The 18,548-nt window shown below is 42.9% G+C and overlaps 1 protein-coding gene across 7 annotated transcripts in view; it reads right to left on the bottom strand.

Moving 5' to 3' along the window:
- The window catches only part of LOC137365491 (serine/threonine-protein kinase MRCK alpha-like), a 789,178-nt gene that overhangs the window by 522,403 nt on the left and 248,227 nt on the right, over positions 1-18,548 (bottom strand). The gene's annotated exons all lie outside the window — the stretch shown is intronic.

Consider the following 18,548-nt stretch of genomic DNA (forward strand, 5'->3'; position numbering starts at 1 on the left):
ACAACACAGAAAAGAAGCTGGAGCAAACGAACAGCTTGTAAATTATTTCTGTGGATGCTGACAGCAAATCTGAAGCAACCAAAGCAATCACTTCACCTTAATGCTTCTAGCATATACCAATTCACACTAGATCTTAGGAGGAGTGGAGCAGGGGGAGGGGATGGTTGAAGCCTGCAACTCAAATGTTGTTCTTATCCTGTGTCTTTTGCATGGGTGCATCATTTTCAGTACACCTCAACCAAAACTGGTTAATGTAGAGAGCGTGGGCTGCTCCAACAGCTACTCATGTATCCTTTTTAAATTCTGTGCTTCATTTCTTTCCACCTTTCCCCCTCACCCCATCCCACAACCACTAAAACACAAAAATCCCCAGCCTTCTGTACCATTGTTACTGTTGAAAAGAGCTGTCTGCCATCCCGCATCACTGAGCAACATACCATTGTACCCTCCTTGCATTACGACCAAAATGGTATCACGATGCACTAGCAAATGCAATCACCAGAAGCAGATTGTCAAATGGATTTTAATGCACTTTGAAGCTCTCCAAAATTCCAAGTAACTTCAGTTAAATTATCCATTTGGATTCTGCTGCATTTTCCTGCAATATTTTGGAGCATTTTTGCTCATCAGAGTTATAGTCACAGGCAGACCAGCGCTGGTCACATTCAGTACGTTAGTTTCGTGGTCAACTCAGCAGTTAAACCTTAATGTTATTGGAAAAGGATCTATGTGGGAAACAAGCAACTATAAAAGTGGGAGAAATAAAAAAAGTCTCAATCTATGTAGCTGAACAATACACCAACATACAATCTGGTGTGTAGATGTTGAGAATCATCAATGCTTTGGGGAATTGCAAAAATAAGGACTATAAGTGTGCTACTATTTACTGAAAGGAAGTGGGTTATAACCACCAATCCTTTTGAGGTAAGTGGGGGGGATGTCCACTGTATCAGTATTAGTGAGAGTGAAACTCAAAGGCATTTGGTTGTGTAAGGCACTTTAGAAATATAAGTTCTTTATTTCTTTATGTGCTTGGATTCCTGTTGGCAAATAAATTCCCTGTAGCGATCAGGCAAGATGCCAGGAAATGTTCTGCATGTCCGATCTTATCAAATGACGCACACGATTGAACCCATGCAACAAGATACCCACATCCAAGTAATCTGGGGATCTGCCATGCCTTAAGTGGCGTTACATGATTGAAGATATCAATTATAGCAAAAAGTGTTACGTCAACTGTTGATGATCACACAATAAAAGTGCAGTAATCATGTCATGAATATAAATCCTTCATTGTGTATTTAATTATATTTAGCGTTATCAAAATCTGCCAAGTAGGCCACTGGTTTTGGGAGTACGGCTGGGGAAAAGGACCAAAGACACTCAATAGGCTCCATGATGTTTCTGATGTTCATTATGAAAATAAAATTGATAAGCTGCAACCTCTTGTTGCAGCAGCTTTTTCAGAAGCGGAGATAGTGCGAGCGAGTTATCAGCTGGGAAGGTCAGTTTCAGCTTAAAGTAAATTACATTTTGTTTCGGCGGACCAGGGGACTGCTGGGTAAGTAAAAACCTATATATTTGGGCAGTTTCAAATAACTTACCTTTTGTTGCAGCAGCTTTTTCGGAAGCAGAGATAGTGCGAGCGATTTATCAGCTGGGAAGGTCAGTTTCAGCTTAAAGTAAATTACCTTTTATTTCGGCGGACCAGGGGACTGCTGGGTAAGTAAAAACCTATATATTTGGGCAGTGGCTGAACCCGAGACACTACACGTGTAGTATCTCCCACCCGCCCTCCTCCTCTAAGCAAAAAAAAAGGACTCTGGTGTGTTGATAAGGTAAGCTTTTTTATTTCTTCTGTATCGTGTGATTGGTTAAAAATTTACTTTCTTTTTTAATTTTCTTTTTTTGATTCATCTATTAATTGGTTATTTGAAAAAGACCATAGCAGAGAAGTATCAGAAAGTATTTAACTCATAAATTTATATCAAGTAATAAAGTGTAATTAACTAAGTAGAGATGGCTGGGCAGGTGATGTGCTGTAGCTGTATGATGTGGGAGCTGGCTGACTCCATTGTGAACGGCAGGGACCATATCTGCAGCAAGTGTTGGTTGCTGGAAGAACTCCGGCTCAGAGTTGATGATCTGGAATCTGAGCTTCAAACACTGCGGCACATCCGGGAGGGGGAGAGTTACCTGGACATTTTGTTTCAGGAGGCAGTCACACCTGGTAGATTAAGTAATTCAAATTCAGTTAGTGATCAGGGACAACAGGGTGTGATTGCAAGTGAGTTCAGGAGTGGAGGAGCCTCAGCCTTTGACCTTATCCAACAGGTACAAGATACTTGCTCCCTGTGTGGATGAGGAAAAGGGCTGCGGGAAGGATGAGCCAACTGACCATGGCACCATGGTGCAGAAGGCCATTCAAGAGGGGGGAGCAAAAAGACAAGTGGTAGTTATAGGGGATTCTATAATTAGGGGGATAGATAGTATGCTTTGCAAGCCAGATCAGGAGTCCCGCATGGTGTGTTGCCTGCCCGGTGCCAGGGTGCAGGACATCTCTGACCGGCTTGAAAGGATATTGGAGCGGGAGGGGGAGGATCCAGTTGTTGTAGTCCACGTTGGGACTAACAACATAGGCAAGGCTAGGATTGAGGACCTGTTTGGGGATTACAAAGCACTAGGAACGAAATTAAGAAACAGGTCCTCGAGGGTCATAATCTCCAGATTACTGCCCGAGCCACGTGCAAATTGGCTTAGGGATAAGAATATTAGGGAAATAAACACGTGGTTAAGGGAGTGGTGTGGGAAAGAGGGGTTCCATTTCATGGGGCATTGGCATCAGTTTTGGAACCGGGGGGATCTGTACCGATGGGACGGTCTCCACCTGAACCGATCTGGAACCAGTGTTCTAGCGAAACGGATAAATAGGGTGGTCTCTAGGACCTTAAACTAGTGACTCGGGGGGGAAGGGAAAGGGAAAACGACAGGGAGTATGATGATAAATAAAAAGGTAAGCAGCAGGTTAACATGTCTGCAGGAGGGTTTAAGTTCAAGGCAGACTATGAAAGAAGCAGAAAGGAAGGATAACTCAGGAGTCATTATTAGAGATGGTGGAAATCATGAGGGTAAGAAAGCTAGCATAAAGGCACTTTACCTGAATGCTCGTAGCATTCGTAACAAGGTTGATGAGTTAACGGCGCAAATCATCGCGAATGAATATGATTTGGTAGCCATTACGGAGACATGGTTACAGGTTGGTCACGACTGGGAGTTAAATATCCAGGGGTACCAGACTATTCGGAAGGACAGACAGGAAGGTAAGGGAGGTGGTGTAGCTCTGATATTCAAGGACGACATCAGGGCGGTGCTGAGAGATGATATAGGTTCTATGGAGAATGAGGTTGAATCCATTTGGGTGGAAATTAGAAACTCTAAGAAGAAAAAGTCATTGATAGGCGTAGTCTATAGGCCACCAAATAATAACATCACATTGGGGTGGGCAATAAACAAAGAAATAACTAATGCCTGTAAAAATGGTATGGCAATTATCATGGGGGATTTTAATCTACATGTAAATTGGTCGAACCAGCTCAGTCAGGGTAGCCTTGAGGAGGAGTTCGTTGAGTGTATCCGTGATAGTTTTCTTGAACAGTATGTAATGGAACCGACGAGGGAGCAAGCTATCCTAGATCTAGTCCTGTGTAATGAGACAGGAATAATTAATGACCTCATAGTTAGGGATCCTCTTGGAAGGAGTGATCACAGTATGGTTGAATTTAGAATACAGATGGAGAGTGTGAAGATAAAATCCAATACCAGCGTCCTGTGCTTGAACAAGGGGGACTACAATAGAATGAGGGAGGACTTGGCTAAAGTAGACTGGAAACAAAGATTTTATGGTGGGACAGTTGACGAGCAGTGGAGGACTTTCAAAGCAATTTTTCAAAGTGCTCAGCAAAAGTATATTCCAGTGAAAAGGAAGGACTGGAAGAAAAGGGGTAATCTGCCATGGGTGTCTAAGGAAATAAGGGAGGCTATCAAATTGAAAGAGAAGGCATACAAAGTGGCCAAAAACAGCATGAAACTAGAAGATTGGGAAAACTTTAAAGGTCAACAGAAAGCCACAAAAAGAGCTATAAAGAAAAGTAAGACAGAACATGAGAAAAAACTAGCACAGAATATAAAGACAGATAGCAAAAGTTTCTATAAATACATAAAACGAAAAAGAGTGGCTAAAGTAAACGTTGGTCCTTTAGAGGATGAGAAGGGGAATTTAGTTATGGGATATGATGAAATGGCCGAGGCATTGAACAGGTATTTTGTATCGGTCTTCACAGTGGAGGACATTAATAACATGCCAGTAATTGACAAAGAGACGAACGTAGGTGAGGACCTGGAAACAATCATTATTACGGAAGAGGTAGTGTTGGGCAAGCTAATGGAGCTAAGGATTGATAAGTCTCCTGGCCTTGATGGAATGCATCCTAGGGTACTAAAAGAGATGGCGGGAGAGATAGCAGGTGCACTGGCGATAATTTTCCAAAATTCGCTGGACTCTGGGGTAGTCCCAGCAGATTGGAAAACAGCAGATGTGACACCACTGTTTAAAAAGGGAGGTAGACAAAAGATGGGGAATTATAGACCGGTTAACTTAACCTCTGTAGTGGGGGAAGATGCTTGAGTCTATTATCAAGGAAGAAATAGCATGGCATCTCGATAGAAATTGTCCCGTTGGGCAGACGCAGCATGGGTTCATGAAGGGCAGGTCATGCTTGACAAATCTTTTGGAATTCTATGATGACATTACGAGCAAGGTGGACAATGGGGACCCAGTGGATGTGGTGTACCTAGATTTCCAAAAGGCCTTCGACAAGGTGCCGCACAAGAGGCTGCATGGCGTTAGGGGTAAAGTATTAGCATGGATAGAGGATTGGTTGACTAACAGGAAGCAGAGAGTGGGGATAAATGAGTGCTATTCTGGTTGGCAATCAGTCACTAGTGGTGTACCTCAGGGATCGGTGTTGGGACCGCAATTATTTACAATTTATACAGATGATTTGGAGTTGGGGACCACGTGTAGGGTGTCAAAGTTTGCAGATGACACTAAGATGAGTGGCAGAGCAAAGTGTGCAGATGACTGTGAAACTTTGCAGAGGAACATAGATACATTGAGTGAATGGGCAAAGGTCTGGCAGATGGAATACAATGTTAATAAATGTGAAGTCATTCATTTCGGTAGGAGTAACAGTAAAAAGGATTATTACTTGAATGGTAAAAAGTTACAGCATGCTGCTATGCAGAGGGACCTGGGTGTCCTTGTGCATGAATCGCAGAAGGTTGGTCTGCAGGTACAGCAAGTAATTAGGAAGGCAAATGGAATTTTGTCCTTCATTGCTAAAGAGATTGAGTTTAAAAGCAGAGAGGTTATGTTGCAGCTGTATAAGGTACTGGTGAGGCCGCACCTGGAGTATTGTGTGCAGTTTTGGTCTCCTTACTTGAGAAAGGATGTACTGGCACTGGAGAGGGTGCAGAGGAGGTTCACTAGGCTGATTCCGGAGTTGAGGGGGTTGGCTTATGAGGAGAGACTGAGTAGATTGGGATTATATTCATTAGAATTCAGAAGAATGAGGGGGGATCTTGTAGAAACATATAAAATTATGAAGGGAATAGATAAGATACAAGTAGAGAGGATGTTTCCACTGGCAGGTGAAGCTAGGACAAGAGGGCATAGCCTCAAGATTAGAGGGAGCAGATTTAGGACTGAATTAAGAAGGAACTTCTTCACCCAGAGGGTTGTTAATGTATGGAATTCCTTGCCCAGTGAAGTAGTTGACGCTTCTTCAGTAAACGTTTTTAAAGCTAAGGTAGATATCTTTTTGAACAATAAAGGAATTAAGGGATACGGTGAGAGCGCGGGTAAGTGGATCTGAGTCCACGAAAAGATCAGCCATGATCTTATTGAATGGCGGAGCAGGCTCGAGGGGCCGGACGGCCTACTCCTGCTCCTAGTTCTTATGATCTCTGTTCAGGCATCCTATACAAGTTAGATACAGCTGCATCACTCCAGGGTATACTCAGTATTTTCAATTTAAAATGCAGCATTTTCTTTTGATACTGCATAGTTTTAAATGTCAGGGTCTCCTGCAGGGAGACCACAGTTAAAATTTCAATCTGGAGTGGTAAATATACCCAGGTTTCTTTGATATACTAATATGAACTGGATCATTACATTGTTGTAATACTATGGGCAGGTGTGGTTAATTGGAATCCTTCACAAATGAGTCTTCAACATTTTGGAGGCTGGCCCGCATGTCACTGTTTGCTCCGACCAATGTAAGGTAGGAGAGTGAAGCCATAGCAGACTCCTGGCAACAGAAGTCTATACTATGCAGTGGCTGGTGCCCTTGACACTCCGCTGTAAACTCATGGAGGAGGGGCACAGAGAGGGGAAAGAAGGAATGAATGTGACAGCAATGAATGGGACAAAATAGGAAAGATAAAATAAATGGTAATGAAGGGCAGAAAGCACAGACACATGGAAGACAATGAAGGGGAGAAGGAAGTGAGATATGATGGGGAGAGAAAGGTGCTGTAGTGTCCTGGGACAGTCGGAAGAGGAAACAACATCTTCATGTAAGTGTGGGGAATTGAAGAGAAGCAGTGTCTCTGAAATGGATCCAGTGGGGGGGGGACCACCTCTGTGAACAAAGGCAAGCAGGGGTTTAATGTGAGAAAGTTAACTTTTGGAAGAAGTGATGATCTGGTGGATCTGTTGGAAATCCAAATGCCATTTTCATTTTCCTTTTAATAAAAGAAATCTATCATTTGCAATTTAGAAATACTTACAGTTAATCAGAATGGCTTATTTTTAATATAAATATTCTAACTGTAACAGAAGAAACTGTCTCAGATTCCATAGAACTGCACTATTGTATCAGCTGTTGCTTATCTTTTACTAGTTTTCAATTTTGAAATGCATGGGGATTCCGTTCTGCATCAAAAAACACATATTAGACTATACAACCAAACAGCAGATTCTCACAGACCTCACTTAAAAATGCTGGTACAGGGGTTAACAGACATTAGAAGGACAAAAGCAGCCTGAATTTAAAAAGAGAAATGAAACTGGAATTTAAAAAGTGTTTAAATTAGTTCCACATGCCAGAAAAAAAATCAATCTTGAACTACCATGTTCCAATAAGTGTTTAATAAATGCTTATTTAGTTCATAAAATCATAGAATGGTTACAATGCAGGAGGCCATTCGGCCCGTCGTGTCTGTACCAGCTCTCTGCAAGAGCAATTCACTTAATCCCATTCCCCGGTGCTTCCCTTGTAGCCCTGCAAATTGTTTCCCTCCAGTTAATTATACAGTTCTCTTCTGAAGGCATTGATTGAATCTGCCGACAGAACACTCTAAGGCAGTGCATTCCAGATCCTAATAGTTGAGTAAAAAAGTTTTTCCTTATTTTCCTGTTGATTCTTTTGCCAATCACCTTAAATCAGTGTCCTCTGGTTCTCCATCCTTCGGCCAATGGGAACAGTTTCTCCCTATTTACTCTGTCCAGGCCCTTCATCATTTTGAGCACCTCTATCAAATCTCCTTTTAACCTTCTCTTCTCTGAGAACAGACCCAGGTTCTCCACCCTATCCATGTAACTGAAGTTCCTCAGCCCTGGAAATATTCTTACGAATCTTTTTTCTCAAATGACTCAGCAGCCTTCTAAAAGTGTGGTGCCCAGATCTGGACCAGTTGAGGCCGAACCAGTGTTTTATACAGGTTTATCATAACTTCTTTGCTTTTGTACTCTATGCCCCTATTTATAAAGCCCAGGATCCTGTATGCTTTATTAATTGCTTTCTCAACCTGCCCTGCAACTTAAAATGATTTGTGCACATATACCCCCAGGTTCCTCTGCTCCTGCACCCCTTTTAGAATTGTACCCTTTAATTTATATTGCTTTTCCTTGTTCATCCTAACAAAATGAATCAATTCACTCTTATCTGCATTAAATTCCATCTGCCACTTATCCTCCAGTTCAACCAACCTATCTATGTCCTCTTGAAGTTTATCACTATCCGCCTCACAGCTCACCACACTTCCAAGTTTCATGTCATCCACAAATTTTGAAATTGTGTCCTGTACACCAAGGTCTAGGTTATTAATATATATTAAGAAAAACAAGGGTCCTAACACCAACCCTGGGGAACCCCACTACATACCTTCCTCCAGTGCAAAAAAAAAACATTCACAGCCACTCTGTTTCCTGTCACTCAGCCAATTTTGCATCCATGCTACTACTACTGTACCTTTTATTCCATGGGCTCTAACTTGGCTGACAAGCCTGTTATGTGGTACTTTATCAAATACCTTTTGGAGTCTACACACATTACATCAACAGAATGACCCTCATCAACCCTCTCTCTTAGCTCATCAAAAATTTCGAGCAAGTTAGTTAAACATGATTTGTCCTTAACAAATCCGTGCTGGCTTTCCTTGATCAATTCACATTTGTCCAGTGACAATTTATTTTGTCCAGAGTTATCATTTCCAAAAATCTTTCCCACCACCGAGGTTAAACTGACTGGCTGTAGTTGCTGGGTTTGTTTTTACACCCTTTTTTTGAACCAGGGTGTAATATTCTCCAGTGCTGTGGCACCACACCTGAATCTAAGGAGGATTGGAAGATTATGCCTGTGCAATTTCCACCCTTACTTCCCCAAGTATTCTTGGATGCATCTCATCAGGCCCCGGTGACTTATTAACTTTAAATACAGCCAGCCTATCTAATACCTCCTCTTCATCAATCTTTAGCCCATCCAGTGTCTCAACTACTACTTCTTTCACCATGACTTGGGCAGCATCTTCTTCCTTGGCAAAGACAGATGCAAAGTACTCATTTAGTACCTCAGCTACGCCCTGACTCCATACGTAAATCCCCTTTTAGGTCCCTAATCGGCCCTACTTTTACCACCTTTTTACTTTTATATGCATATAGATTTGCCTTTATGTTAGCTGCAAGGCTCTTCTCACACTATCTCTTTGCTTCTCTTATCTGTGTTCTCACTTCCCCTCTGAACTTTCTACATTCAGCCTGGTTCTCAACTGTATTATCCACCTGACATCTGCCATATGTACTCTTTTTCTGCTTCATCTTACTCTCTATCTCTTTCGTCATCCAGGGAGCTCTGGATCTGTTTGCCTCACCTTTCCCGCTCATGGGAATGTACCTTGACTATAACCAAACTAGCTCCTCTTTAAAAGCAGCCCATTGTTCAGTTACAGTTTTGCCTTCCAATCTTCGATTCCAATTTACTTGGGCCAGATCCATTCTCACTCCACTGAAGTTGGCCCTCCACCAATTAATTATCTTTCCTCTGGATTTCTCCTTGTCCTTTTCCAAAGCCAACCTAAACCTTATGATGCTATGATTGCTGTCCTTTAAATGTTTCCCTATTGTCACTTGACCCTCCTCATTCTCCAGCTGCAGCAAAGTACTGGATGGAAACTTTCTTTTCCACATTAATCGATTACAGTATCCTTAGCAATATGCAGAGGCACAGGGCATAATCTTCCAATCCTCCTTAGATACAGGTGTGGTGCCAGAGCACTGGAGAGTTGCAAATATTATACCTTTGTTCAAAAAAAAGGGTGTAAAGACAAACCCAGCAACTACAGCCAGTCAGTTTAAGTTCGGTGGTGGGAAAGCTTTTAGGAAATGATAATTCGGGACAAAATAAATTGTCACTGGACAAATGTGAATTGATCAAGGAAAGCCAGCACGGATCTGTTAAGGACAAATCATTTTTAACTAACTGGCTTGAGTTTTTTGATGAGCTAACAGAGAGTTGATGAGGGTCATGCTGTCGATGTGGTGTGTGTAGACTCCAAAAGGTATTTGATAAAGTATCACATAACAGACTTGTCAGCAAAGTTAGAGCCCATGGAATAAAAGGTACAATAGTAGCATGGATGCAAAACAGGCCTGAATATACTCTATAACCAAGGTACCATTCCATCTATGCAGCCATCCATGCAACTCATTTTGAAAGACCCTATACAGCTCTCCTAACTCCTGTGGCTCTGAAATAGACACTCATTGAACACCACAGAGTCAAAGGATGCAGAGATGCCATGAAACACGACACATCTCTAGTTCATCCACGGCATCAGCCTTGGCTCAGTGGTGGCTCAGTGGTGGCACTCTCAACTCGGAATCAGAAGGTCATGGGTTCAAGGCTCTCTCCAGAGACTTAAACAGAAAATCTAAACACTCCGGTGCAGTACTGAGGGACTGCCGCACTGCTGGAGATACATCTTTCAGATCAGATATTAAACGAACCCCCAGTCTGCCCTCTCAGGGTGATGTAAAAGCTCCCATAGTGCAATTGAGAAGAGGAGCAAGGGAGTTCTCTCCGGCGTTCTGGTCAATATTTATCCCTCAACAAACATCAATAATACAGATTATATGGTCTTTATCACACTGTTGTCTGTGGGATCTGGCTGACTGTCACATTGTCTACATTATATCTGTGAACTACACTTCAAAATTATTGGTTGTACAGCATCTTGGGATTCCTGAGGTTGTGAAATGCTCTATAGAAATGCATGTTCTTCCTTTCATTAGAACATTAAAATGGAAATAGTCCCCAATCCATTCAATGAGATCCTGGTTCATCTATACCTCAACTCCGTTTACCTGCCTTTGCTCCAGATCCCTCGATATTCTTTCTTAACTAAAATCTAGCAACCTCAGTCTTGAAAATTTCAGTTGACCGAGCATCAGTGAACATCTAGAGATGAGAATTCCAGATTTCCACTATACTTTGTGAAAAACTGCATCCTTATTCGACTCCTTAATGGCCTGGTTCTATTGTTAGGATTTTGCCCCCTTGTTCTGGATTGCCATCAGAGGAAATAATTTCTCTGCATCTACCCTAATCCATTTATCACATCAGTCTTTATTATTAAACCTATCACAATGAGTGTAACAGGAAAGGGTGGGGAAAGAGAAAAGAGAAAGATAAAACTAATGTTTCTGTTAATCTGCCACTTGCTATCATAGATCGATCACTGTCCTAGTGGATGGCTAGGAGTAGGTCTCCAGCCACTATTTCAGTGTGTGGCATGGAGAAACGCCAGAAGAAAGGGAAAATGTAAGAAAAATATTTTTTAAATAGTGAAACATCTGCAAAACATCTGTACATTTCCTAATGATGAGTATCAGATTTCCAAGTTTACCCAAAAGTGGACATTTCATCTGACTTAAAACAGAAAGTTTAGCAAGCAGTGGGAATAGTATAGGCAGCAAACACTTGCACTTCTTGGCAACCTGCACTTTCAGTACACTGCAAGCACTTAAGATATTCGAGGATTCTCCCTAGGAATCATTCCAAGACAGGAAATCGCCCAGAAATATAGCTGGTTAAGAAGTAAATAAAAGCAAAAAATGCTGTAACTATACAGCATTCAGGACCTCTACCCAAAACAGTAACCCATCTCTTTTTCCTTTCGACCTGCCATATATTTCCAGCATTTTCTGTTCTTAGCTTCTCAGCATTTGCTGGTCATTTTTTAAAATCCTTTTAAGAATTTAATACACATTGCTTTTGAAAATCTGCACATTTTTCATCAGTCAGTTCTTCAGATCAGGCACCGAGTGCAGATTGGGAGATTAATCTAAAGAGAAGCGCAAGCTGCAAGGTACTTTTTAATTATAAAAAAAAGCAGTTTTATTTTTGGTGCTGCAATTCTACCAGAGCTCTTAAAGAGTATAATACTACAATAAAAAGCATTTAACAAATCATGGGCATGAACATGAAAGTTCTACAGTAAATTTACCCAGAAATTTCCAGCAGAAATTAAAACTCTCAGGTAACGCTATATTGCTGTATGATTGTCTCATTTTGCTTTCTGATTACTGGTTTTTATTACTGTTCAGCAGCAACCAACAGGAGTTACTGGCATGGAGTTGATGCTCTTCCTAGCATCATGCGAAGAACATCACCTATGAGTCTAGCAATCAAGATGATCCACCCTCACTTGCTCAAGGTATCAGGAGATAGGCAATATATGCCAACCTTGACAGCTTTGCACACCTCCTGAAAACAAAACTAAGTAGTGAGCACAAGATTAAGGGGCAAAAACAATGAGTGTGCATTGTGTCCCCACCTCAAGCGATAGCAGGAAGTCACTAAGTGGAAACACATACAGTAAAAGCTTTGTTATCTGTCATGTGCTGGACCCAAGAGGTGTTGGATAATCCAAAATTCTGGTTAATGAAGAGTGGTACTTAAGGAAGGTGGAGATCCGACGTTCGGTTCTGAAGTTATTGCCGGAAGACTGAAGGATACCCAGAGTTTAGCACTGGGAAAGCCCATTTTTAATTTTCCCTCAATCCTTCAGGGTTAGTGCACTAATATACCTGTAGTACGTGCACCAGTCATCCCTTTCCAACGAGCGTCACTAACTAATGCTGAAAACAATCGACTGCATTCGGGAAAACTCGGCCCGGGAGAGTTTTAGGCGATTTTGGAAATTCCAGATAATAGAGCTTGCTGGTTGGTAAAGTGCCAGATAACAAAGCTTTTCACAGAATTGTTACAACGCAGAAGGAGGCCATTCGGCCCATCATGTCTGCACTGGCTCTCCGAGCAAGGAATTCACTTAGTGCCATTTCCCCACCTTCTCCCTATAATCCTGTACATTCTTCCTTTACAGGTAACTATCTAATTCCCTTTTGAATGTCTCGATTGAAGCTGCCTCCACCGCACTCTCTGGCAGCAAATTCCAGATCCTAACCACTGGCTATGGGAAAAGTTTTTCCTCATGTCACCATTACTTCTTTTGCCAATTATCTTAATCTGTGCCCTCTCGTTTTTGATTATTTCACGAGTCGTAACAGTTTCTCCCTACCTACTCTGTCAAACCCCCCCCATAATTTTGAATACTTCTATCAAATTTCCTTTCAGCCTTCTCTTCTCCAAGGAAAACAGTCCCAACTTCTCCAATCTATCTTCGTAAATGTAGCTCCTCATCCCTGGAACCATTCTCGTGAATCTTTTCTGCACCCTCTCCAATGCCTTCACACCTTTCCTTCAATGTGGTGCCCAGAATTGGACGCAATACTCCAGCTGAGGCTGACCTAGTGTCTTATACAAGTTCAACATAACCTCCTTGCTCTTGTTCCCTATGCCTCTATTAATAAAACCTAAGATACTGTATGCTTTATTGACTGCTCTCTCAAGCTGTCCTGCCACCTTCAATGACTTATGCACATATACACCCAGGTCCCTCTGTTCCTGCACCCTCTTTAGAGTTGTACCCTTCATTTTATGTTGTCTCTCCATGCTCTTCTGACCAAAATGAATCACTTCACATTTCTCCACATTAACCTTTATCTGCCACCTATCCACCCATTCCACCAGCTTGTCTATGTCCTTTCGAAGTTCAATACTATTCTCCTCACAGAGTGGTAGCTTGGGTTCACCCAGAATGTAAACGAGGGTCACAGCAGACATCAAAAATCGCACTACAAACGGTGAGTAGTCCCATGAGGAGCAATATCTTCAGTCAGAGAGTTGGGCATCTTTGGAACCTTCTACCACAGAAGGCTGTGGATGCTCCATCTCAGGGTATATTTAAGGCTGAGATAGAGAGAATTTTGGTCTCTCAGGGAATCAAGGGATATGGGGAGCAGGCAGGAAAGTGGAGTTAAGACAAAAGATCAGCCATGATTATACTGAATGACAGAGCAGGCTCAAGCGGCAGTATGGTCTACTCCTGCTCCTATTTCTAATGCTGTTATGAGGACAGAGATCCATTTGTCCAAAATAAAAAATGGAAAATCTTGAAACTTTTTTTATTTGTTCATTGGATGTGGCAAGTGCCAGCAAGGCCAGCATTTATTCTCCATCCTTAACTGCCCTGGAGAAGGTGGTGGTGAGCCACCTTCTTGAACCATTGCAGTCCATGTGGTGTAGATACACCCACAATCCTGTTTAGGAGGGAGTTCCAGGATTTTGACCCTGCGACAGTGAAGGAATGGTGACAAAATTTCAAGTCAGGATGGTGAGTGCCTTGGAAGGGAACTTGTAGGTGGTGGTGTTCCCATGTGTCTGCTGCCATCCACCACCTGCTAGGTGGTATCAAATAAGCCTTGGCAAGTTGCTGCAATGCATCTTGTAGATGGTACACACTGCAACCACTGTGCACCGGTGGTGGAGGGAGTGAATGTTTAAGGTCATTTAAGGTTGGGGTGCCAATCAAGCGGGCTGCTTTGTCCTGGATGCTGTTGAGCTTCTCGAGTGTTTTTGGAGCTTCAACCACCCACCCAGGCAAATTGAGAGTATTCCATCACACTTCTGGCTTGTGCCTTGTAGATGGTGGACGGGCTCTGGGGAGGCAGTAGGTGAATTACTCATCGCTTAATACCCAGCCTCTGACCTGCTCTTGTTGCCACAGTATTCATACGGTTGGTCCAGTTAATTATCTGTGAGTTTCTGTTCAATTGTAATTCCCCCGTCCCACACAGGTTTACATGGGGAATTCAGAAATGGTAATGCCGTTGAATATCAAGGGATGATGGACAGATTCTTTCTTGTTGAAGATGGTCATGGTCCAGTACTTGCGTAGTGCAAATGTTACTTGCCACTCATCAGATGAAGCCCGATTGCTGCCCAGGTCCTGTTGCATGGGGCCAGACTGTTTTAGTATCGGAGGAGTCGCTGTGTGCTGTGCAATTTATCAGCAAACATCCCCACTTGAACTTATGATGGAGGGAAAGTCAATGATGAAGCAGATGAAGATGGTAGGGCTCAGGACAGGAGGCGGAGGGTGATAGTCAAGGGTTGTTTTTGTGATTGGAAGCCTGTGACCAGTGCTGTACCGCAGGGATCGCTGCTGGGACCCTTGCTGTTTGCAGTGTACATTAATGATTTAGACTTGAATATTGGAGGTACAATCAGTAAGTTCGCAAATGACACGAAAATTGGTGATGTCATAAATAGTGAGGAGGAAAGCCTTAGATTACAGGACGATATAGATGGGCTGTTAAGATGGGCACGGCAGTGGCAAATGGAATTTAATCCTGAGAAGTGTACGGTGATGCTCTTTGGGAGGACTAACAAGACAAGGGAATATACAATGGATGGTAAGACCCTAGGTAGTACAGAAGGTCTGAGGGATCTTGGTATACTTGTCCATAGATCACTGAAGGAAGCAGCACAGGTAGATAAGATGGTTAGGAAGGCATATGGGATACTTGCCTTTATTAGCCGAGGCAGAGAATATAAGAGCAGGGAGGTCATGATGGAGCTGTATAAAACGCAGGTTAGGCCACAGCGAGTACTGTGTACAGTTCTGGTCGCCACACTATAGGAAGGATGTGATTGCATTGGAGAGGGTGCAGAGGAGATTCACCAAGATGTTGTCTGGGCTGGAGCATCTCAGCTATAGAGACTGGATAGGCTAGGGTTGTTTTCCTTAGATCACAGAAAGCTGAGGAGGTGACCTGATTGAGGTGTACAAAATTATGAGGGGCAAAGATAGGAAGAAACTTTTTTCCCTAGCGGAGGTGTCAATAACCAGGGGCATAGATTTAAGGTAAGGGGCAGGAGGTTTAGAGGGGATTTGAGGAAAAAAATTTTCACCCACAGGGTGGTTGGAATCTGGAACACTCTGCCTGAAGGGGTGGTAGAGGCAGGAACCCTCACAACATTTAAGTAGTATTCAGATGAGCACTTGAAATGCCATAGCATACAAGGCTACGGGCCAAGTGCTGGGAAATGAGATTAGGGCGGCACAGTGGTTAGCACCGCAGCCTCACAGCTCCAGCGACCCGGGTTCAATTCTGGGTACTGCCTGTGTGGAGTTTGCAAGTTCTTCCTGTGTCTGCGTGGGTTTCCTCCGGGTGCTCCGGTTTCCTCCCACAAGCCAAAAGACTTGCAGGTTAGTAGGTAAATTGGCCATTATAAATTGCCCCTAGTACAGGTATGTGATAGGGAAATATAGGGACAGGTGGGGATGTGGTAGGAATATGGGATTAGTGTAGGATTAGTATAAATGGGTGCTTGTTGGTCGGCACAGACTCGGTGGGCTGAAGGGCCTGTTTCAGTGCTGTATCTCTAAACTAGAATAGATAGGTGATTGATGGCCAGCACAGACACAATGGGCCGAAGGGCCTGTTTCTGTGCTGTATAAATCTATGAGTCTAAAACTATATGAGGACACTGCCCTGCGGAACTCCCACAGTGATGCAACTACATAACAGGTCAGTCAGCACTCAAAAGAGTAATGGACAGGTCAGTGTTTGAGGTAGGACAACATTAGAACTGGAATTTCAATGAAGAATTTGGGCAGGTGGCATAAACGTGACTTACTCTTTCCGAAACTGATTAAATAATTTCCAACATTTTTTGTCTCCTCCCATGACTACTAGTCCACTGTAGAAATTGGATCATATGTAACAGAACCACTTACACATGGCTCGATGGTGCTGCAGGGTACTGAAGTGCAATTACACTGTATTGCTGAGTGGAGGGATGTACATTCACCTCTACAGACCTTCCACTTGGACAGGGTTGGAAACATAAACTGCACTGTCATGTGGGGATACAGCGGAAACCAGATCCTTCCGCAACAAAATAAAAAAAGTAGAGAAAGTTCACATACATCAGCTGGTTACACGGTAGAGCAGGTGCTGGTCCAGGACCCTGATGACATCACATTTTAAAATAAAGTTACAGAAAAGTAAACGCCTCGTCAATATCATTTACCCATGCTGCTACCCCACCCGAACCCGAAAGGACCCAACGACAGGTCCGATATTCGGGCTCGGGTCGGGTGGGATCGGATACGCTCTACCACCACCTCAGGTAAGTGACTCTAATGTTAATTTACTTTTTGGACTTTAAAAGTGGTTTTGTTACAGTTATTTTAAGCTTGTGCAGGTAAAGAACAAAGTGAAAAGCGGAAGGTAGGTTAACTGATGGTCGGGTCGGGTCAGGTGCGGGAAAAAATGAAAGGACTTGGGCCGGATCGGGCTCGGGGTCAGATGGGGTTCTGTCGGGCTCGGGTCGGGTCTCATTTGCAGAGCTGAGCCAGGCCTTTACCCGGGGATGCCCAAGCTCTAACCAGTCACCACATATGGCCCCCAAACCCCAGCAATAAGTTCCACGACACCCCAGCAATCCAGTTCTATTTACATTATTTCTTACTCGCTAGTTTGAAATTAAAAGTAAGGAGACTTAGAAATGGCTGTTCTTACTACTGTTGCCTCATTCGTGGCTAAATCTGAAATCAGAAAGAACTTAGCGCCTTAACACTTCCTCAGGATGTCTCAGATTCCTACTGAAGCTATGAATTATCTTAGAAGCTACAGGCACTGTAATTAGGTAGGCAAACACAGTGGTCAATACGCAGGCAGGATAATTCCACAAACAACAAATGAATAAATGACCAGCTAATATGTTTTGGTGCTCATTGCTGAGGGAGGAATGTTCATCAGGTCACCAGTAAAACACTGTCCATCTTGACATATGAACATACATACGAATTAGCAGAAGTAGGCCATTCGGCCCCTCTAGCCTGCTCCACCATTCAATAAGATCATGGCTATATTCGTGCTTCAAATTCCACACTCCCATCTACCCGCGATACTCTTTGATTCCCTTGCCTAACAAGAATCTATCTATCTCCGCCTTAAAAATATTCAATGACCTTGTCTCCACCACCTTCTGAGGCAGAGTGTTCCAAATTGGCACAACCCTCAGAGAAACAATTTCTCCTCATCTCTGTCCTAAAAGGGCAACGCCTAATTTTAAAACAGTGCCCCCTAGTTCTGGACAAACCCACAAGGGGAAACATCCTCTCCACATCCACCTTGTCAAGACCATTCAGAAGCTTCAATCAATCTCCCCTCACTCTTCTAAACTCCAGTGGAAACAAGGACAGTCTGTCCAACCTTTCCTCATAAAACAACCCACTCATTCCAGGTATCAATCTACTAAACCTCCTCTAGCCTATAGTTAACTGTTTGCTGCCTCCCCTCTTCTTGAATAGAGGGGTCACATTTGCTACATTCCATGGAATCTTTCCAGAATCTAGTGAAAATTAACAGCAACGCATCTACTACCTCATTAGCCACCTCTTTTAAGACCCTCGAATGAAGTCCATCAGGACCCGGGGACTTATCAGCCTGCAGCTCCATCAGTTTTCTCAAACCGCTTCCCTGGTGATTGTAATTTCACCAGGTTCCTCTCTTCCTTCCACCTCCTGATTTACAGCTATTACTGGAATGTTTTTTGTATCCTCCATAGTGAAGACAGCAGCAAAATATTTGTTCATTGCATCCGGCAGTTCCTTATTATCTATTAGTTCCCCACCACCACTCTCTAGAGGACCAACACTCACTTTACTTACGCTTTTCCTTTTTAAATACCTATAGAAACACTTGCTATCCGTTTTTACATTTCTAGCTAGCTTCGTCTCATACTCTAATTTCTTTCTGCTGATTAACCTTTCAGTCATTCTCTGCTGTTCTTTAT

The sequence above is a fragment of the Heterodontus francisci genome, chromosome 3 (assembly GCF_036365525.1).
Source record: "Heterodontus francisci isolate sHetFra1 chromosome 3, sHetFra1.hap1, whole genome shotgun sequence".
NCBI lineage: Eukaryota > Metazoa > Chordata > Chondrichthyes > Heterodontiformes > Heterodontidae > Heterodontus > Heterodontus francisci.